Source organism: Tamandua tetradactyla, chromosome 8, assembly GCF_023851605.1.
Source record: "Tamandua tetradactyla isolate mTamTet1 chromosome 8, mTamTet1.pri, whole genome shotgun sequence".
Lineage (NCBI taxonomy): Eukaryota > Metazoa > Chordata > Mammalia > Pilosa > Myrmecophagidae > Tamandua > Tamandua tetradactyla.
In genome coordinates, this window is record NC_135334.1 from 18320259 (window position 1) to 18343848 (window position 23590).

Sequence of the window (23590 nt, forward strand, 5' to 3'; positions counted from 1 at the left end):
TCTAAAACTGTATTGAGGGGGAAAAAGGGCTTAAGTAGTTAATGTAGTATATACATGCAGGATGTACTGTGGACAGAAGCTAGAGACAGAAAGACTGGCCAGGAGGTTAGGCTGGAGCATCACCCAGCTCTGAGGCATAAAGTCATTCCAGACTAGGAAAATAATAAAAGAAGGAGGAGATGGGAGCCAAGAGCCCTCCAGAAGATGTGGGGCAGATTTGGCCTGACTGAAGGTGAAGGAGAAGGGTACGAGAAGCCTACTATGATGTTGAGACTTATTGGATACTGAGACAATGCAAACATGTTCATATTGTATGATCCAGCCTTCTCAGAAATATTCTTTTAAAGATATTGTGGTCTCTCTTACTCTGCGAGTTTGCCAGGATTGCTGTAACAAAGTACTATAGGCTAGTTGGCTTAAACAACATACATTTATCCTTTCACAGTTCTTGACACCATAATCAAGGTGCCGATGAGACCATGCTTCCTCTTTAAAGAGAGAAGTTCATTCTATGCCTCTTTTGTGCCCAAATTTCCTCTCCTTATAAAGACACCATTCTATTGGATTAGGGCTCAATCTAATCCAGTTTTACACCTGTTAACAAATAACATCTTTAAAGAACCTATTTACAAATAAGTTCAAATCACAGGACCAGGGGTTAGGATTTGAACATATCTTTTTGTGAGGTGGGGCACAAGTCAATCCATAATACGTAGGGTGAAGAAGATACTGAGCAAGTATTTGTCATGTGTAGAGAACATAACAAGTTGGAATATTTCCCAATTTCAGAAAGCATACCATTGGAAAAACAAAAGATTGAAGAAGTCTACTTGAGGAGATTGTATTTATGTGAGAAACATTTAAAGTGGAATTGACTAGCCATCTATTGTGTTGAGTAGGTATAGTGCTGACTCAGGCTGGAAGTTGAGTCAAATGACCTTGTGAGCTCTCTAACAGCTTTAGGGAACTCTCATCTGTTTTACATCTGCAGACTGAGTCATTTAGACCATTTACCAGTGTGAAGACAACATCTGTTTAATGCCAAGAAGGTCTGGATTTGCCAAGTTTACTTTCTGCAAAACAATGATTGATAAATTTTGCTGAAAGTCCTCCTCCACCCTAAAACAGAGACCCCTCCCTGCTAAAATATAAACGTCACATTTGAATTGCTTATGCCTTGAGCTCTCTAATTACGCAGGCTTTAATACAATAGCGTCATGAGGAAAAGATCTGTGTAAACTTTTCGGAGAACTGAGCCTGAAGTTTATATTTCTTTGTTATTACTTCATTTTCACTGTGTTCCAGCAAAAGATGTGTTTTTATGGCTTAAGTAAACAATTTTCTCCATCAGATTGGAGATGGAGGCAAAATCACTCTGACTTTGTTAGGTCAGGAGGTTATGGCAGATTAAAAATTCCACTAGCATCCATTAGCAGTTGTGTTTTATCCAGAGGAAGTGAAGGAATTAGCAGAGAATGAGTTATACAAGGCTTCTGATTTTTTAAAATTTCATTTTTAACTTATTGCCTCATTACGTTTTTTGAATGTGTTTACTTACCTGCCTTTTTATCTGCTCCCTCCTTATGGATCTGATGGGAATCAGGTTCTTTTTACAGACGACTCTAGTCCTATAGCAGTTAGAGCTTTATGTACAGGATCATTTAATTTTCTCTATGTCATATCCCAAACCATCCCATCTAAATTACAACCTTATGGAGAGCCCATGATCATCGTTTCTTAGTACATTTGCATCGGTTTAGAAGAACTAGCAATATAACCGAAAAAGATATAGAATGTTAATATAGAGAAAAAAAATAAAAGTAATAATAGTAAGAATAAAACAAAACAAAACAAAACAAAAACCTATAGCTCGGATGCAGCTTCATTCAGTGTTTTAACATGATTACTTTACAATTAGGTATTATTGTGCTGTCCATTTTTGAGTTTTGTATCTAGTCCTATTGCACAGTCGGTATCCCATCAGCTCCAATTACCCATTATCTTACCCTGTTTCTAACTCCTAGAAATGTGGTTTTTTATGTGAATTTTGCTTTGGGTTCTTTGCATTCCCTAAATAACCTAGCAGGGTACCTTGTACATAGAAGATAATACGTAGTATTGAATAAAAATCGATTGAATAGAGCAGAGAAATGGGAGTGAGAGATCTAGACAATGAGTCTTTGATGAAATGGCCAAGCATTTGTGTCCCTCTTATTTCTGACCCCCATCCCGTATATAGCCTTTCCAGCCATAATTTGCCATTTCCTGAAACTTTCACACATATATCTGTAATGTACACCTTTAATTGCACCAGAAAGTAGAGACAGATTGGAGGCCAAAAAAATATTTAAAGTAACATTGGCCAAAAAACATCCAACGTTGATTAAATAAATAAATAAGCCAAGAAAAATCAGTGAAGCTGCATCCGAGCTATAGGTTTTTGTTTTGTTTTGTTTTGTTTTGTTCTTACTATTATTACTTTTATTTTTTTTCTCTATATTAACATTCTATATCTTTTTCCGTTATATTGCTAGTTCTTCTAAACCGATGCAAATGTACTAAGAAACGATGATCATGCATCTATGTGATGATGTTAAGAATTACTGATTGCATATGTAGAATGGTATGATTTCTAAAAAAAAAAAAAAAAATGGACAGCACAATACTACCTAATTGTAATGTAATTATGTTAAAACACTGAAAGAAGCTGCATCTGAGCTATAGTTGTTTTTTTTCTTATATATTTTTGTATTTTTTATTTTTATTTTTATTTTTTCTCTATATTATCATTTTATTTCTTTTTCTGTTGTCTTGCTATTTCTTTTTCTAAATCGATGCATATGTACTAAGAAATGATGATCATACATCTATGTGATGATATTAAGAATTACTGATTGCATATGTAGAATGGAATGATTTCTAAATGTTGTGTTAGTTAATTTTTTTAATTAATAAAAAAAAATATTCAAAAAAAAAAACCACATTTCTTACCTTAGTGACTTGTACAATCTATTCCTTTAACTTGGATGACCTTCTCCCTGTAAGGCAAAAGGTTTGAACCTGCATTTCACAGAAGTTGATATCCCAATGGTTGGTAAGCACAGGAAAAGGTACTCCACATCATTACTGAGAAATGCAAATTAAAATCATAATGAGATAACACTACACCCCCATAAATTAGCTAAAATGAAAAAAGACTAATAATACTATGTGTTAATGAGGATGTGAAGGAAATGGAACTTTAATATATTGCTAGTGAGTAAATTGTTAGTTACTTTGAAAAAACTGGTAGTATCTAATCAAGCTGAACATACACATTATATGATTCACTATTGAATAAATTTCCAAAAGAAAAAAGCGCTTAAATCTATCAAAAGATTTTTACAAGAATGTTCATAATAGCCTGAACTGGAAACAACTCAAATATTTATCAGTTGATAAATAGTTGAATGGATAAACAAATTGTAGTATATTCATGCAATAGAATACTGCACAGCAATGAAAAGAACAAGCTAAAACTGCATGCAACATGAACCAATCATTCCGACATAAAGTTAAGCAAAAGGAGCCAAGCAATAAATGAGTACATATTGTATGATTACAATTTATATGAATTTCAAAAGTCAGCAAACTAATCTCTTATGGTAGAAGTTACAGTAGTGTTTCCCTCGAGGGGGTGGTACTGCCTGCAAGGGGGCATGCTGGGGTCCAGTATACTGAATTTTGATCTAAGTGTGGTGATAGCCCAAGTGTTTGCATAAGCACAATTTCTTTGAACTAAACACTTAATATTTGCATACTTTATGTGTTAAAGCACAATAAAAAATTAAAGAATGAAAAGAAAAATCAATATGTAGAGAGCACATAGACCAGTGAAAGAAAGATTTGGGAATTGTTATAAATGCCATTATAAAATAAAATATAAATATTAGAAATGGAATACATTGTTAAGAATAATTTTATAGCAAGAATATGACTTTGTAACTCATTTATATTGACATGATTTGGGAGTAGGGGTGAGAGGTGGAAAAACAAAGGGGAAAAAACTCAGTCATAATATATAAAAAGAGCAAAAAAATATTTTTTGAAAAAACTGATATTAAGTATAGATAATGTGGGAAACAGAAAATAAAAATATAATGAGACCTCTGGGTGCCTGATTTGGGTTTTTCCTGTCACAGTAACCCAAAACTTTAAACTTATTTTTTAAGTTTGATATTAACTAGTAACAAACACTAATTTTTTTTTTTCAGGTTAAGATCTTTGAATTTGCAGCCCTCCTTTGTGGTTTCTCCCCCTTGGCCATAGGTTTTGGATTGTGCCCACTTCCAAGCTTTCTCTCCTAGGCTATGGCCTTGCTGCAAGGAGCAATAATAATAATAAATAAATAAATAATTAAAAAAAAGAAATAATGATAATAAACCAGTGATGGACAGCAGCAGTCTGACACACTGCTCCACCCCTCCACCCCCAACATGGTTGCATGTTACAAAAGGGGTACCTAGGGATTATTACCTGATTTAGAGGGTATGAAGCATGATGTTCTCGAAATGTGTCTGAGAAATCATTTTCTCCATTTCTCTGCCTTCAGTTCACCTCTCCCTGGGCTTTATCTATCCACCTTTCTTTGCACTAACTTTAGTTAGCTTCTGCAGTTCTGCAGGGTGCATGATGTGCAGACCTTCAGTGATCTTGGATCAGGGGCCATGGGCAGAAAGAGAATCTCTTAATAAAGATGAATCTCTGCCTTGGAGCTCCCCTCTGATTTCACATCCAGCTCACTTGCCTCTCTAACCTAGTACCTCGGTGAACAGTGGTGAGCCTCCTAAAACAAGAACTTTGGAGGGAGTGTCATTTAATCCTCAAGACACAAAAGAAGGTACGTGAAATCAGCAACTTTGTTTCATAACAAAGATTGCTATTATAAAACTAAATGTAGGATGGGCCAAGGTGGCTCAGCAGGCAGAGTTCTCGCCTTCCATGCTGCAGACCCAGGTTCTATTCCCAGTGTCTGCCCATGCAAAAAAAAAAAGAAAAAAAAAAACAACTAAATGTATTTATAAAAATTAAGAGATGGAATCTATAATAATTTAATAATAAGATATGGGTTTTCAACCCAGATTGTATTGATATTATTTGGAAATAAGGGTGAGAGGTGGGGAAGTTTAAATAAAATATATCAGTGATCTTATATTAAAAAAATGTCCATCACCTGAATTTGATTTAGGCAATTACACATTTTAGGGTCGGTCACTTGTAGCACAACCCTGGTAGCAATTTTTCATGAAGAAGCTTGCCATTGAAAGAACTCAACTCAATTTAATTTAGGGAAAAAAAAAACAGATGGGAAACCGAAAATAGGGGGTTTGTTGGAAAAATACTGACAGAACTCCAGAATAGAAGGAAGAGATCTCAGAGCAGAAGCTCCTAAAAAAGCAGGGACTGGAAGCAGAGACTCAGTCATTGTCAGGAAGCCATCTCTTTCTTTCTCTCATCCCTGTTTCTGTTTGGTTTTATTCTCTCTCTTTCTCAGTTACACATGGATTTTTTTCTTCCATTTGGTGGAAACATTGGCACCAGGAACTCAAAGTTTGTATCATTCTAGTTCCATGAATTGAGAGGCAAGAGTTTCTTTCTTCAGGGTTTGGTTCTGATTGACATAGTTTAGATTACATATCCAGACATGACAGTTAAGGGATGGGATAGCATGTTTTGCTTAGTTTGAGTTAGGGACACAGTCTTTTCTTTAGTCAATGTAGGAAGACACAAATTGGACTAGGATTGTAGCCACTGTATGCCATGCTGTTGACACATCAAAGGTGTTTTGGGTGGAATGACATATTTAGTCAAAACATTTTTCTCTCCGATTCTTATAGTGTTGCATTGGTGTTTAGAGTTGAGAATTCAGAAGCTCCACTGAGTTTTTAATCCTCTTTATTTTATTTTTCCTACATGAAAACCAAAAGAATATTTTCTTTTTCTTTTTAATTTATATAATTGTCAGAAAGTAGCTATGCAAATTTTATTTTAATTTCCTGAGATAAATGCACTTCACTTTGGAGCCCATTGATCTGCAAAATGAAATTCAGATCCTGTTATAGATTAATTGCAGAAAGCCAAATCGTTTTCTAATATTATCTGCATAAATGGCTATCCCTTCCTCATAGCATCTTTTCTCTTATAGCTGGAAACTTAATGGAAAAAAAAATCCTTTATGTTCCTAAATTTTTCACTTTCCTATCTAGGACTATTTTCGGTGTTGCCCCATTTCCCACAGTAAATTCGTTGGTAGAAAATTACCACATGATGATATCCTGTGAAAAATGTTTCCATTGTCAAGTAAGTTTAGGAATTGATACATTAGTTATCCATTAATTGAAGAGTCACAACACAAATACCAATACCAAGGATCAGATAAGTCCTGAGGTACATGGACTCTAACACCACAGGTTGCACAGAAATGTCTTTTAACAATTCACAGAACTGGTATTGCAGGGAACAAACTTTGTGAAACCTACAGGGATTTACAGATTTCCACCCATGGTACATTTACTTCCATATGTGTCAACCAAAGTGAAAATTGGTGGTTTTAATTTAAAATGACTTTGGCATGAAATCTTTTCACTTCTACACTCTGCACTCAAGCAAGATTGTATGTTTACCCATTTCCATAGAGGATTTAAATGAGGTTTCCTTATACATTTTGAAAGAGATTCTAACAGAGAATCTCTTGCTAAATATGGTGACATATATTCTTAGCATTGCTAATGCCCCTGAATCCCCTTTACTTTTCTATAGAGGATGGAATATTGCAATTGAGATGCATTTTCTTTAGAAAATATCAGTGTCAATATCAATGGGAAAATCTTCATATGAACTGTACTCTTCCAATGATATAGAATGTCAAGATTATCAAAAACAGACGATGCCAAAGAGATCTAAGGTAGAACAAAATAGGTATCTGATAGGGTATCCCCTGTACCATTAGTGTGTATTTAGATCCTCTATTATGTCTAGCTCACTATTACAATATAGAACATTCTATATTGTATGCCCTCACTTATTTTCTGAGCGAGGAGGTAAGAACATGTCCAACCAATTATAAAGACCCCTTCAGATAGTGGCCAGCAGCAATCTGATAAGACTCATGGCAAGAAGATTATGGAAAGAAGTTAACAGCGATCCCAAGGTCAGCTTTGTTACCTTCATCTCTCCTCTCCACCACTTATTTTAGATTTTCTTCTCCATCAGCCAACAGTTTAGCTGGTTTGAATTCCCTGCCGAGTGAGGTGATCCACTTTTTCATCTTGAGGGACTGGCACCCTAAATTGCCTTGCCCTTTTGAGTATGGTTGATGCAGTTGCTCATCTGTTCTTATTTTTGGGTGTAGAACATAAAGAGAAACATCATTGGACCCCTGTATTTTAGAGAATCCCTCGGATTCCCTGACCACATTGTGGAGTAACAACCATGCCTCATTGTGGAGCAGCAAACTTAACTTCCATAGCAATGTTTTAATTACCACCAGAAGAACAGTAAATTTTTCTATGGTTTCTGATCCACTGGAATGAGGAGCAAAATGTGGCTAGCTGTCTGTCTTTCAATTCAGGAGAACCTCTGGTGGAAACATTTCCTCCAGGAACCAGGACCTCTAATCTGCTAGAGTTTAATGATGTAAGAAGGGAAAGCACAAAGTCTGCAAAGTTGTCTACTGGAGAGATCCTGAAAAATGGTTCAATTTTACTACTATCCTCTTCCCCCAAGATTTCACGTATTCCAATTTTGGAGACACAGGCCATTCCATCATTCTGTTTTCCTGGATACCCATGGGTGATTGGGTATGTGATAACACCAGTAGGTCTTATCATTATGTGTCCCTGTTGCACCTCCTTAGCTGTTAAGCATTAGCCTTGACCTGAAACAATGTTGAGTGTCATATCATATCTATAGATTAGGCATTTGGATTGGTTACAGAGAAGGAAAACCCATTTTCCAAAAACGTATAACCTTGGTTAAGGAAGATTTACTGCCCCTTTCCATCTGGAAAGAGTCTAATTAATTAATCTGTCAACAGGTGCTGGATAATTTTCTACCAGCAGGTGCTGGATAATCGCCTAGAGCAATGCTACTTAAAATGTGGTCCATGGACCTGTGCAGGTCTGCAAACTGTTACCATCTGAAATAAGATAAGTATAGAAATTGAACTTTTTTTAGCAATTTGGTATTGCTGCAACATTTAAGCATCTGATCATTTTTCCAGTAACATATTTCATTGAATTTTATAAAAAGATTTTTCCATAATATTTGGAAATTAAGATTTAAAACCTGGTTATTTACCACAGATGGATGGAAAAGCACTGTCGTAGGGGATTCTAATCAAGTGATAAGAATCAGTCTCTGCCACTGATAGAGTGGACAGGTTCCAGAGTTGGAGACCAGGTCCATGCAAAAATCTGTCTTTGCCAATTCTGAAAATCTTGGCTGGTCTTTGTTGCCAGTTCCTGGGGAAGCAATCTCTGAATCTTTGAAGTTTCCTGTGGTGTGTCTTTTGTCCTTTATAGTGGGCCTCTGACAGCTCCTGGCAGTTATAGGGTGGGGCCAGCTATACCTGCACCCTTAGGGTGGGGGCTGACCACACCAGAAAGATCAACAAGGTGATTAGGGAGTTGAGCTTGGAGCCACATCATATCAGCCCACCTCACCAACCTCTGAGATTGAATTCAACCACGTAGTCATTGATTCTATGAATCGTGCTTATGCAATAACACTGCAGATGCTGGAAGCCATAAAGAGTATTCACAAGTGATAAAGACATCTCTGTGCTTGGAGGGTGACTTGTTCTGACTCCATGTGGAGAGGCAATGGAAACCTTGCCCTATGCATCTCTTCTTTTGGCTTCTCCTTATTTGTATCCTTTTACTGTAATGAAGCTATAATGTTAAGAATAGTGCTTTTAATGTGTTTTCTGAATCTTTCTAGCTAATTAACAAACCTGAGGGGGGAGCCCCCAAATTTGACCAGTTGGTCAGACATGTGGGTGCCCTGGGCTTTGAACTTGTGACTGGTGCCTGAAAATCAATCTTGTAGGGTATTGCCTTTAACCTGTGGAATCTAGCTTAACTCCAGGTAATTAGAGTCAGAACTGAATTCATTAAGTTACAGCAATATTTGAAGTTGGTGTCAGAAGATGTTGTGGAGGTTGGAAAAGTTTTTGATAACTTTATAGCCACCATAGCCACTCAACTCATGGGTCCCAAGACAGTACTGAGGTGGTCACGATGAGAGGCTGGTGGACATCCACAAGAGGTCATGGTTTCTCCCCAAGTATTGAGAACATTTTCTGAGGTGAATACAATTTGGTGGACATTGACATGCAGCACAAAGATCCTTATACTTTGTGCCCATTCCCATATGTCCACTTACAAATATCTGCCCAAGATTCACATATAGCAGGTGGATCATGGCCCCCAAAGATATCAGGTCTTAATCTTTGGAGCCTATAAATGTTGCCTTATTTGAAGACTGGTCTTTGCAGGTGCGATAAGAATCATGGGACAGGGAGATTATCTTGGAAATTCATAATGGGGTCTTAATAAAATCACCAGTGTCCTTGTAAGAGAAAAGGAGAAGGAAATTTGGCACACTCTGAGAAGGTGATATGAAGACGCATGAGAGATTGACATGTTGGGGCCACAAGCTAAGGAATGCCAGCAGCCAGAAGAAGCTGGAAAAGGCAAGGAATGGATTCTCCACTCAAACCTCCAACACCCTGATTTCAGCCCTGTGGTACAGATGTCAGATGCCTGGCCTCTAGAACCTTGAGAGAATAAAATTTCTGTTGTTTTAAGCTACCAAATTCATGGTAATTTGTTATAGCGTCCACAGGAAACTAATACACAAATACGCCAGTCTTGTTCCTTTCAACCAAGCAATTTGCCACTTCCTAGTAGTTCATTTATATCCAGATCTCAGACCTTTGTACGTATGAAGTGAATGGCTGAATGTTTTGCTTAAAGTGCTGACCTTGGGAGGATTTTCCTTCACCAATGTCCTTTAGTGTCAGTCGTGAGTCAGGCTGTAATGAATCAGCAGTCCATTTTGGACTAGTACCAAATATGAGGTAGCCACATCTTTTTAATTGGGACTGATTTATTTTTCATTCTTTGTAGGTATAAGTTGAGGGATCAACAGAAGCCTGTGACATGGAAGTCTTGCCACTTGCTCATGTAATTTACTTCTAACTTCTGAAACTCGATCAACCTAATGCACAATTTCCATTGCACAGCAATTGCTCCTTCACCCACCTGGTTTTATGAATCAGCTGATTACATAATATCCAGCTTAGTATGGCCATCACTATATTTACATAATCACTTGGTATCCCAATGTCATTCAATCACCCATGAGCTTCTTTTCAAACAGAGAGTAACTTTCTGCTGACGAAGGCATAATTTTCTTCCAGAATCCCGAGTCTGTGTATGGCTCTCCTTTTGGAGCTTGCAATTCTATACAGTATCTCTGTCCACCTTTAAAACTTCTAGTACCATTGGCTCTAGGTCTGAGTAGCAAGGCAGCTTGAACTGGAGATTGGATCTGAAGGACAGCCCTATCTTACTCTGAACCCCCTTGGAACCCCACATGCTATAAAGATATTCAGTTTCATGGCTACATCTCCTCTAAATCCTATCATACAGAGAACAGCCACCACCAATGTTCTCCAAGATTCCAGAGTCACCCTCACCAGTGCACTTCTTATCACCTTAATGAAGAGAATATGCTCTGGACCCTCCCAGAATGATAGGTCCCAAGATTTTATATTCCAGTGTATTCAATTTGAAGACGGAATATACAAAGGGAGCCCACTATGTTTTACTGAGCCAGGAAACAAAGTTGGAATGCTTTTCATCCCTACCTGTGCACATTTGAATCAGATGATGAATATTAAATCACATTAGAAGGAAAGTGCTAAGGGCCAGAGCTGGAACACGGATCCAAACAGATGGTTAAAGCAGCAGTCTTTTATCTGGGTTGACTTCAGTACAGTCTTGCTAGTAAATAAAAGGATATAACATTTTAAATTTATTTCTTATCCCAGGTGTTTGGCTGCTGTGACAAAGAACCCAGTCCGATTCTTTGAAAACCATTTATCTTCATAATTCCCATAAGTCAGTAGTCTCATTTGCTCTCTCTCATCATCTTTGATGACTAAACAGCACTTTTGGATAATTGTGAGCTCACTATCTGGAAGAAGCGTCACAGCCTTAAACCTGTTATCTGCACAGAGAGGAGAATCTCTGCTACCTCTTCCTCCATTGCATCTCTTCTACTTGGGCTAGATCTTACATCCTGGTACTGGCTAGATTGCTTCTCTACAGGCTGCAAAACTCCATGGGGTAAAGCCCACGTAGGGTCCTGGAACAGTGAGAAAGAGACCAGGAAGATTGCCTTATACATCCTGAGGACTTAATAAGTCATTCCACCCTCTGATAGGCTGGGCCAGATCTGAAACAGCATGCTATTCTATTGCCTAGCTAAGCCTGGGAAACAGTTGTTCCCCACACTGGTTGTCAGCATTTAGCCCGTAGCTAAACTTGAGGTGGAACAATTTTCCTGACTTGGAATAATTAGCTTCTGGGAGAAGGAAAGATGGCCAAATGCAAAATAATTAAGAAGACAAGGTCTATGCATTTCAATAACTCACTTTCTTCCCTTCTCCTCCAAACCCCTCCCTGAAATGGAAGCAAGGGCCAGGGTTGGAATCCTTTCCAATTGGAATGAGAACCTGTCTACATTCCGAGCCAAGGCAGAGTTAAATAAGCCATTGTGCCATGTGCTCATGGGTAATTAGGCATGAAAAGAATCTGTAGTCGGCTCCCTCCATTGTTCCTCGCAAGCTGTCCTTTTGCCATGTGCCCGAGCCCCCGGGTCTCAGTGCTGGCACTCGTACAGAGATATGGATGTCGTCGTCATGGCAACTCCTCTGTGCTAAGCAACTTTATGGTCTAATATTATTAAGAGGGCAGGGGTCAAAAGCCAGTGAGGGACTTTGTCTCTAAAGCCCAGGAAAATTGTGTCAAGGATGGAACAGGATTGCAAGCTCATGGGAGAATATGGAATCTCAGTTAGCCCAGGGCTGCCTCCCTCCCAAAGGAGAAGCAGTCTAGGCAGTATCAGGCTGTAAGGCTTTGAGACCGTGAGATGACCAAACTGTGAAGTCAAGGAAAGATGGCTCTGGATTCTCAGTTTCTCCTCGTCCATGTCCATTTCTTGGTGGTCCGTTCCTTCCTTTCTGGTGCCTGGTACCCTGCTGCTCCTTCCTGGGGAAACATCTCCTTGGGTCATTTATATCCGAATGTGAATTCTAGTTGCTGTGACACTTCTATTGGGGCATAGGTATTTTCAGTCTTATTTCCAAATGTGTAATTAAAATCATCAGCCAGGAAGTGGTGGGAAATATTTGGGGCGGGGGGGGGGTACCCTTTTCCCCAAACCCTAAAGTTGCACTGTGAAGAAGCTGCCTTTTCTTTTTGTTTTAACTTCTGATTAAGGAAAATTTCAAACATTTGCAGAAGTAGAAGAGTATAATGAACCCTCAGTTCCCCTTTACCCTAGCTCTTTTCTTGGCAGATGTTCACCTTGCTTGGCAGATAAATATGATGCAGGAAGGGGCCCTCACCTCCCTCTCTCCACCTCAGTCTCAACCAGGGAGAATTGCTCAACAATCCCGGGTACAAGATTCCTTTAAGAGTGACACAGAAGAGAAAGTTCTGGGCACTCTGAGGCAGTGTTCGAAAAAGAACACTGGAGCAAGTGCTGAATGCTAATGAATTCCTCTCCCCACTGTCGGCCAATCAGAGAATCTACAGATTCTGGGAATCTACAGAACACCCACTTGCTCAGCCAGTTTGGGGCCAAAGGTGGCTGGCTTCTCAGCCATTCTGCTGCTGCCTGAGTTACTTCCAGACTCGATAATCAAGTCACCTATTCTGAACCAGAAGGTGGACTTCCAGTGTTGCCCAAGAAGAGGGCTAAAAATATGCTCTCAATCTTCGAATAATGCAGCACATTTCCATATCGAGTGGCACGATATTGCCATTATTCTAATATATCTCAAAAAGCATTGTCACTGCTGCAAAGGTTTTCACAGTACCCTGAGCCTCCTTCTGAATCAGCTCTTGTCCTCCATGGCCGAGGAGTGGGGCGGGGGTAGGGAGGTTACTGTTCAGAACAAGATACTCTGTTATTACAAGGTCATTCACATCTCACATCTTTCTTGCTGATGAATTAGGTTTATGATGCGCCCAAGTTATACTGAGAGTTGGTATTGTAGCATGACTGAATTCTGGTTTTAAGAAATAAGGCAAAAAGATTACTATAGAGTTGTTTGCGTGGTAGAAAGCTATCGGGTTAAACTCAATATCAGATCACTAAATGTAATAGCCTATTGTGTAGACATGACAATTACTACTAGTCCTCCTGCTACTACCATCTCAGTACTTCTTGGTATCACCACCATTACCCCAACCGCCAGAATGTTACTCTTTCCAACGTGCCTTCAAGTCCATTATGGTTGGGATACCCTTTTGCAGGTGAGCAAATATGGTAGAGCTTTTTCAGTTCTTGGAGTAAAAGGTGACAGTGGCGCATTAAGCAAAGAGCTTCAAGCACTGAATGAGAGAGAAAAGAGAAGTAAGACGGGGAATGGCAGGTGGGTGGGAAGCTGTGGGTGTGGCACTGCGCAGTAAATCATTGGCTGACCACACGGAGGAGAAAATGTAAACAATTGCTCCTACAATTGGCAAGACTAACAATTATTATGAGCACCTCACAATTTTCAATTTTCAAAGTAATATTTAATCTTTCATATAACTGTAATCCTATGAGATAAGTAGTGTGTCTATTTATAGCCCCACTCTACAGGGAAGAAAACTTAAGACCCAGGTGAACGACTTATTGAATAATTGAATGAGTGTTGGCATACATTAGACCCCTTGCTTCCCAATCCAGAGCTCTTTATAAACAAATCAATTAAGCAAACAAGCTGGTCAAGTTAGTCAAAGTAGCTTGGTAACATGTTTTCAGTCCATTCAGTTTAAATGCAGCTCAAATGGCTTTATTTTTCAATAACCCTTGTTCTTTATCTTTTTCCTTCCTTTCACAGATGAAGTTCCTTCAAAAATCACTTTCATTAGGGTCTCCTGGTTGTAAGGAAGAGAAACTCTCAACTAAAATCAGCTTGAGGAGAAAAGGGAGCTTAATGTCAAAGTATTTGTCCAGGAAATGAAAAGCTGTCTGGAGCTGAGGTAATTTCTGCCTAGTGAGCTCTTATGCTTCTTGCAGTGACCCCACTTCTCTCTGCTACAGGATTCCATTTTCTCTCTACCAGTGGATTCCTTGGCTTACTTAGAACTTTGTCTTCCCTTAATTTTGGCCTCCCTATGGTCTTTCATGGCTATTCTGTCCTCTAAATGGTGAGCTTTCTTCAGCTTTTCTTTCTGCTCACCAAAAAAGTTTTATTGTATTTACTTGCTCAGAGTCTCAGGAGAGGAAATGTGTTGGTTGATCTTGCTGAGAATTTAGGATTAGCTGCCCTTGGGTCAGATGTCCAGGCCCAGGCCAGCCAACTGTGGCCTGCTTGGAAGATTCTTTTAAGAAAAAACAGGGAAGCTTAAGCCTGTCCTTTCAGGGTGATTTGTGTGAGAGAGGGGTGGAAATCCTAAGTCAGCGCAATAAAATTACACTCCCTGACTCTATTTCCTCCCCTCCTTTTCAGTCTTCAGGTTGGATGGGCCTAGAGTGAGGGAAGCAAGGCATAAGAGCACAAAAGTTAAGGCACAACTTCCTCTCACCTACCACACCTGCACTTGTACAACCTCAGAGTGAATGCTACTTGAAGTTTTGTTCCCTAGACGTCTCACCTGCCTCACCCACATCCTCATTACTTCTCTATACCTGCTCTCACCAAAGTCAACCATGATCTCTGGATTGTTAATTTCAGTGAACATTTCCAGGCCTTTTAAAACCTCCCTCTTAATCTTTCTATGGTATTTGCCATTCCTTCATTGAAACTCTCTTCTGTTTTCTTTGTGGGCACTCTGTATTCTCCTTGTCTGTCTCTGAATACTCTTATTTCCCTCATGGACCCCCTTTTCAACCAGTCTTCATATTTGGGCATACCAGATTTGATTGTCTTTGGACATACTCTCAAGTCAATTTAGCTATACCCGTGATTTTCACTTAACACCATATGCTGATGTGATCCTAAACTTTAATTTTCAAATTCGATATTTCTTCTGATTGACTGCCAGAACCCATTTGTCTTAAAAATCCTCCACTCTGATGTCTTACAGAAACATCAAACTCAGTGTGTCCAGTACAAATGTATAATTTTCCTGCTGAAGCTTTCTCTGCATTCTGTATTACTCAGATCAGCGAACCCACTAGGTCAGTCAAAACAATTGCCAATACTATTCATCACTTTTCATGTCTCTGTTATCTAGCATTTATCCTACCCCTTTGAATTGAATTTTTCCTTTTATGCTTTGAGTTCCTTGAGGATGAGGGATCTGTTCTACTTATATTTGTAGCACTGGTGTATAATTTTTTTTCAAAACTAGTATTCAGTAACTCAGCATATGTTTGGAGATTCTTTTTCTTAGCTGGGCTCATTTAATGTTTTCTGATGAATGAATTCCAGTCTCCAAAGCATTTTCACATGATGCAAATTACATGGTTTCTTCTTTTCTACTGGGCCATTTCTGTATTGGATTATTTGGATCATGGTTGGGAATTGATCCTACTAATGCAAAAATGTGAAGGCTGGAAGGGAATTGAAGTCCACCCTAGTTCTGTCTTTAGTGATGGTATCATCCCCAAACTCTATTCTGTCCCTTTGGTGGAGCTATCTTCACTTCTTTTCAGATGCCCAGCATATTTCTGCTCTTCTATTCTCTTCTCAAGGAGCCCACTTTCTGTTCTCAATAGATAATATGATAAATTAATTCATCCTAAACTGAATGACTAATAATACTCAAAGCATATATTTCTTCTCTCACAACTGTCCAAATCACAGCATTCAGGCAACCATTAAACAGCACCTACAAAAGATCTACTTCTATCTCCTAATCCCAGATTTCTTTTCCACAGGACTATGTCACTTAGCAGTTTGGTGTTTTTTTTTTTTTTTTTTTTTTTTTTGCACGGGCAGGCATAGGGAATTGAACCCAAGTCACGGGCAGGCATAGGGAATTGAACCCAAGTCTCAGGCATAGCAGGTGAGAATTCTGCCATTGAGCCACCATCACACCACCCTGGATTTTTTAAAATGTAGTTATTTTTAAAATCTAATATTCAGCATTCAATCCATTAACTCTTACTTTAATCTTGGCACTGGTTAGTTTGTAATATTATCTTAAGCTTGGAAGGAATATTTGCCTGATCAGGGGTTGGAGGGCATAGGTGGAGAATCTGAACAGGTACAGACTATAGGGTCTGACCAGAGTGGGGATCAAGGGAAATTTGTGAGCAGAACAGTTACCTGGCATTTTTGGGCATTTTGGGTATGCATGGAAGTGGCAATTAGTAAGAGGTGGTGAAAAGGGAGGGGGGAAGTGGAGAGAATAAAGGGTATGTTTGGTGATTTATTCAACACTTTTATTGAATTTTGCTATGGGTCAGGCACTGGGTCTGATACAAAAAATAATGAAATGATGATTCTGCATTGCAAGAACTCATTATCTTGTGAGCAAATTAGATACTGGAAGTCACACAGAATATTTTAAATACAATGGCAGGGGTTAAACGTAATGTGCTCTTGGAGCATAGAGGAGGGAACAGCTAATTCTGACAGGGAAGAGATGTCTGCAAAATTGGGAAAGCTGCCAAGAAAAGGTGATATTTAACTTGTGTCCAAATGGGTAACTATGTTTTCTAGTTGGAGAAGAGGAGCAGGGACAGTCTAGGGAAAGGAGATGGCAGGATAATTCATTCTCCAATATTTATTGAGCACCTACTGTGTGCCAGGGGCTTTTCTAATTTGGAATATATCAGTGAATGAAAAGACAAGTTTCCATGCTCATGGAATTTGCATTCTAGTTGAGGAGACAGAAAATAATTGAGATTAATAACAATAATATATGGTATGTTAGATAAGTGGTAAAGAGATAGAGTAAAGCAGCCTTGAGAGATATGAAATGTTGGGGGGTGATTGATATTTTAGATAGGGTGACCAGGACAAGCTCTCAGAGAGGGGAACCAACCATGTGGATATCTGGGGTAAGCACACTTTGAGCAGAGGTAGCAAGTGTAAAGGCCTGAGCTGGGGGCAGACCTGGAATGTCTGAGGAAAGCACGGAAGTAGCAATGACAGGAATGGGAAAATTGAGGGTTGGGACTAACAGGAATGAAATCAGAGAGGTAAAGAGGAGTCATATCATTTGGGTCCTTGTAGATCAAAATACATACTTTGGCTTTTACTCTGAGCAGGATGGAGAGCCAATCAAGGGTTTTGAGCAGAAAATAGATTCGTTCTGACTTAGGTGATAACAGCTATTTTGTTGAGAAATGACTGCTGGGGTCAAGAAACAAGAGAACAGGAGGACCATTTAGGAGGCTATTTTGTCAATTCAAGTGAGAGATGATTTTGACTTGAATCAGAGTAGTAGCAGTAGGGGTGGTGGGAAGTGGTAAAATTCTAGATACATTGTAAGGTGGAGCCACAGAAATTCATGTGTTTGGACATGAGGTATGAGAGAAGGAAGAGTAAAGAATAATTCCAAATTTTTAGTCTAAGGTGCCATCAATTGAAAAAGGAAAGGAGCGGATCTTGGGAAAAAGATCAGGTCTCAGTTTTGGGCAGGTGGTGATGTTGAACAGGCAGTTTGGATATATGGAGAGAGATCTAGGCTGAAGATATGAAATCAAGAGTCATCATTGTTATCCAGGTAGCATTTATCGTTCCATCCTAGATGGGATTATACAGATCCTAGGTAAGGATCTGCTGATGTAGGCGATGAACGTAAACAGTAAGAAAAAAGAGATCCCTGAACTGAGCCCTGGGGGAACTCTAACATTTACAGTTCAGAGAGCTGCGGACAAACCAAGATAAATGAAAACATGCATCCGTGCAAAAATAGGTGCCTGAATGTTCATAACAGCATTATTCATAATAGACAAAAAGTGGAAATGACTCAGATGTCTATCTATTGATGAATGTGGTATGTCCACATGTGGTGGATTAGATTATATATACCCTAATTTAGACATGTTCTTGATCCATATTCTTGCGGATGTGAACCCAGTGTAGACAGGATCTCTTGAAGGTGTTACTTGAAGTTAAGATGTGGTCCAACTGAATAGGGTTGGGCCTTAATCCAGATTACTGGAGTGCTTTATAAGCAAGAGAAATTCAGACATAATAAGAGAAAGCCACGGAGAGGAGCCAGAAGCTGAACATTAGTGGAAATCTGAAAGAGAAAGGAGAGGACATCCCATGTCATGGCGCAGAAAGCTAAGGAACCCGAAGATACTGGCCAGCCAAAATGCTACCAACTCAGGGGGAAGCAAATCTTCTAGTCTCTGAAATCATGAGCCAATAAATTTCATTTGTTTAAGCCAACCCATTCAGTAGTATTTGTGATAATGGTTCAGAAAAATAAGATGTCACAAAATGGAGGAATAAAAAGGAATGAAGGGCAGGCCATGATGGCTCAGCAGGCAGAGTTCTCATCTGCCACGCTGGAGACCTGAGTTTGATTCCCGGTACATGCCCATGCAGAAAAAAAAAAGGAATGAGGGGGGTGCAAGGGTAGAATTCTCATCTGCCATGCAGGAGACCAGCTTTGATTCCTGGCCCATGCACTTCCCAAAACAAACAAAGAAACCAACAAAAATTCAACAAATGGTGCTGCAATAACGGGATACTCACATGGAAAAAGAATGAAATGTGACCCTGTCATACAGCATACAAAAAAAAAAAAAAAGGAATGAAGTACAGATACATGCTATGACATAAATGAACCTTCAAAACATTATGCTGAGTGAGTCTAGCCAAAAACTAAAGGACAAATACTGTATGGTCCCACTGATGTGAACCAACATTCGAGAATAAACTTGGAATATGTCATTGGTAACAGAATCCAGCAGAAGTTAGAAACAGGGTAAGATAATGGGTAATTGGAGCTGAAGGGATACAGACTGTGCAACAGGACTAGATACAAAAACTCAAAAGTGGACAGCACAATAATACCTAATTATAAAGTAATCATGTTAAAACACTGAATGAAGCTGCAACTGAGCTATAGGTTTTTTTTTTTTTTTACTATTATTATTACTTTTTTCTCTATATTAACATTCTATATCTTTTTCTGTTGTGTTGCTAGTTCTTCTAAACCGATGTAAATGTACTAAGAAACGATGATCATGCATCTATGTGATGATGTTAAGAATTACTGATTGCATACGTAGAATAGTATGATTTCTAAATGTTGGGTTAATTTCTTTTTTTCCGTTAATTAATAAAAAAAAAAAGAAAAAAAAACATTATACTTAATGAAAGAACCCAATCACAAAAGACTGTATATTGTATTATTCCATTCACATGAAATGTCCAAAATAGGCACATCTATTGATTCAGGATGTAAATTAGTGGTTACCTGGGGCTGAGAATGGGGAAGAATGGGAGTGGCTATTAATTGGTAAGGGTGGCTTTTGGGATGATGGAAACATTCTAAACTTAGATTGTGCTAATTGTTGCACAGCTCTGTGAGTATACTAAAAACACTTTAAATGGGTGAATTTCATGGTATGTAAATTATATCTTAATAAAGATTTATAGAAACAAGAAAGAATGGGAAGACAGATATTAGAAAGAGCTAGTAGAGAACTCTTTCAAAAAGTTTTGCAATTAGGGAAGAAGAGAAATAAGTTAGTAGTTCGAAGGGGAAGCTAGATGAGCGGGAAGCAGATTTTTTGATGTTGCAATTGATCTAATGAGTAGAGAAAGTTTGATGATACAGGAGAGAGAGAAGACTTCATGGAGCAATGTTCTTGAACAGGTAAGAAAGAACGGAGATGCTCCACATCAAGAAAAGATGTTGGCAATAGAGTGGTATATGGGAATCTTTTTTTTGTGCATGATTTGTTCTGTAAAACCACACATTTTCTAATAAAGAAAAAGGTATATACAGAGAATGGAGACTCAGTGCAATAGTAGAAGGATTTGTCGGCTTGGAGCATGGTCAGTTCATGCACAGAAACAGGAGAGAAGGTAGATTTTCTCTGATTCCAGTAGTTGGTGGTAGGAGCTTTTAAACATTATCTTCTAATTGTTCCATTTTTCACATTATAGTGGAAAGCAAGGTTGGCTAGCCAAGGGTGAGCTCTAAGAAGGAGGTATTGGGTGCTGGAGAAGAAAATATGAAATCATTGTCCTGGAGAGTGGAGAAAAGAATGGATTAGGGAAAAAAGTATGATTTATGGGGAGTTTTAGGGACCTATTTGGGGTTTAATGAACATAATGTAATATGAGATCAGTTGGCATGGTGGTATGTTGTTCTCCAGCTATCTTTAGCTGCATAAGTGCAGTCATGGTGTAAATGAAGAGAGGGGTTTAACCAGGGTTTTGATTCTACCAGATGTTTCTCAGATGGAGACTTGGGTACAGGGAGTCTGTTGGGGGTGGGGTGTATGTTCTTAAGAACAACATCTATAACAGAGAGAGGGAAGGAGGACTAGCCAGAGGAGCCATTGAGCTGTAATGCAGTTGTAACAGAGGACTCAGGCAATCCTTTAGGGAGGTATGGAGCTCAGATGACCTTCAGAATTGTTCCACATTGAGGCAAGGGGACTCGTCCTTTGTGCCTCTTTGTAGCTGTTTGGATATGGGTTTTCCCTGGGTAGGAGGTGTAGCCTTGGTTGTCAGGGAGGCAAACTTTGGATGAGGGCACTTCTCTAAGAGGGACTTAGCTGTGAAGCAAAAGCCATCAGTACTCCTAGTAGCTAAGATAAGGAGTACCACAGGCCCAAAGGGATTTGTAAGTGATCACAGAATCTACTACAGTTCATCCTTTGTCCTACTTGCTTATATACTAAGTGTACTCCTTTTAGAAAGAGCTCTTCCAGGATTCTGATTGATCTTTTCCTAGGGAAACTTACACGAGGCAGGTTAGTGGGACTAACCCCACTTCTGTAACTTGTCTATAAATATAGAGGCTACTGAAACCCATATCTCTCTATTATCCATTCTAGATTCTCTTCTTTCTTGGATAGTACTTCTACTTATCTGGGTGGTTTACCTGGTGGTGCCAGGTAATGATAGGTACTATTCTCTAGGACACAATATACACCTTAATTCAATGACTATTTTATGATCCCATGTCTCTAGTAGGTAGAATGCATGGATCTGGGAATAAAATTGCCTTGCTTACCAGCACTTTTACTGACTTGGGGATTTGTGCTTCCTGTCCCTGCAACTCTGTGCCCTACCGGTTTAGATGTCCTGATTCAAAACATGGAAATATACCAAGGGATACAGTGAGAGTCCCTTTAACCTTTAAGCTCCGGTTGTCATCTTGTTATTTTGACTCCTTGAATCAAAATGCTAGCAGTCAAGAAAAGGAAGTACCATAGTGGTAGAAGAAATTGAATCTGTTCATAAGGAGAAGGTAGAATGGCCCCTCCATATGGACACTGTAGACTGTTTGGTAACCAGGTGATCCAAAGGGATGTCTCTTGTTTCTTCCCTTCCCAAATGCAGTGGCCAAATCCAGAGAATGCACCATTTCCATCTTATAATAACTGCTGTTGGGCCACCTGACCTTATGAAACATTGATTTTTCCCTTCCTTACAGATGGTTGACTGAAACTAGCTCATAAATCCAGCTCTGGGCATATGGTCACTTAACAACCAACTGTCAAACACTCTGTCTCTACCAGTAGTAGCAAGTATAACTGTGTCAAATAAACTATAGTTCTCTGTTACAGAAGGCATTGTTTGCTCAAGAACCTTAAGTGTTTATGCTGTGATTCTCCATCAGAGCTTGCCATAAAGTCCTTACAGTGTCTTTTCCCATTATAGAAAAGACCTTTGTATCATAAGATTTGCTGAGTCATGTGGCCTAAGTGGCAGGCTTTCCCAGTAGCCTAGTCCTGATTTCTGCTCTGGGCTTTACTTGAAGCTGGAAGCCTTTTATGTCACTCAATAAAATGAGCCAGAGCACACACCAAGAGTAGAATATTCTGCTACTAGAATGTGAAAAGGTTATCAGATATCGCTTTTCTTCTTAATGGTGGGGGGTACATGATGCAGTCATTTGTGCTTTAATTTAGAAGCTTGATCCAAGATTCATGTCAAGGGTACATGTTTCTTACCAAGTTTTCCAATGTGCTTATAACTTTTTATCCATTCAGTTTGATCAATGATGTGGCATCAATATAGTGGAACAACATGATGTTCTGTGGAATGTTCAACTGCACAGGCTTCTTTGGCTTATATTATCATAGAGATGGATAGCCTTAGAACAAATCTGTTTAAATGTGATCTTTTGTCCATTTCCTATGGATGCAACTGCCCTTATCCTCCTTTTTGGAAAGAATGGAAAGGAATGCATTCATCAGATCAGTGGCTGTCTATATATCATGTACTTTAGGCTGTGTGTCTAGCAAAGATGATACATCTGGCAAAGTGGTTGCTAACGAGATTAAGACCTGGTTAAATTTGCTATAGACCATGGTCATCCATCATGGCCCATCTGGTTTTTGTAGGGGCCAGAATGGTGAATAGAAGAGAGGTATGTTGGGGACCATCATCTCTCCATTCCTAAACCTTGGAATCCTGGAACCTGTTTTCCATGCATAAGGGGAACTAAGGTTGCCAATAGAATTAAGTCGCTAATAACTGATATTATGATAGCAAGATTATGCTCAATTTTATTTAGATTAGCCTGATGCAATGATAGGTCCTTGAAAGTGAAAAAGGGTGGAAGAAGAGGAGGTCAGAGTGAAGCAAAAAGAGAAGAACTTGACCTGCTGTTGCAAGTTTTAAAGATGGAGGAAGAGGGCCATGAGTGAAGGAGTGGCCTCTAGATTCTGGAAAAGTCAAGGAAACAAAATTTCCTCTAGGATCTCCAGAAGGAAAAGCAGCCCTACCCATGCTTTGATTTTATTCCAGGGAGATTTCTATTGGACTTCTAACCTACAGACCTGTAAGATAATAAATTTGTGTTGTTTTAAGCCACTAAAGTTTGAAGTGTTTTGTTATAACAATAGAAAATGAATAACCAAGCACTCTCTTTACCTTCCTCCCTTCTTACTTCTATCTGCTGGGATGCTTATATGACAGTGAGAACTTCAGCATCTATATTGGATGATGAGGCAACCTGAGAAAAGACACAATGCATTAAGGATGGTGGAACAAAAAATTAGAAGGAACTTTGGTCCCTGGAGCGTAGGTTTTGCAGTATCAACATCTGAATTTCTTTAAAATGAAAAAAATAGACCCCATAGGTGTTTAAGAGACTGTTAGCAGGTCCTATTAACAGCTAAATATAATTCCTGACTAAAATGATAATGTAGGCTATAGATCCTCCTGTGG

General features: G+C 39.0%; 1 long non-coding RNA gene across 1 annotated transcript in view; it reads left to right on the forward strand.

Moving 5' to 3' along the window:
- LOC143644096 (uncharacterized) overlaps window positions 1-23590 on the forward strand; it is a 301622-nt gene that overhangs the window by 10670 nt on the left and 267362 nt on the right. The window contains exons 3-4 of the long non-coding RNA XR_013156511.1: window positions 8075-12393; window positions 14162-14303. This is a non-coding gene — a long non-coding RNA (uncharacterized LOC143644096). The remainder of the gene's footprint in view (window positions 1-8074; window positions 12394-14161; window positions 14304-23590) is intronic.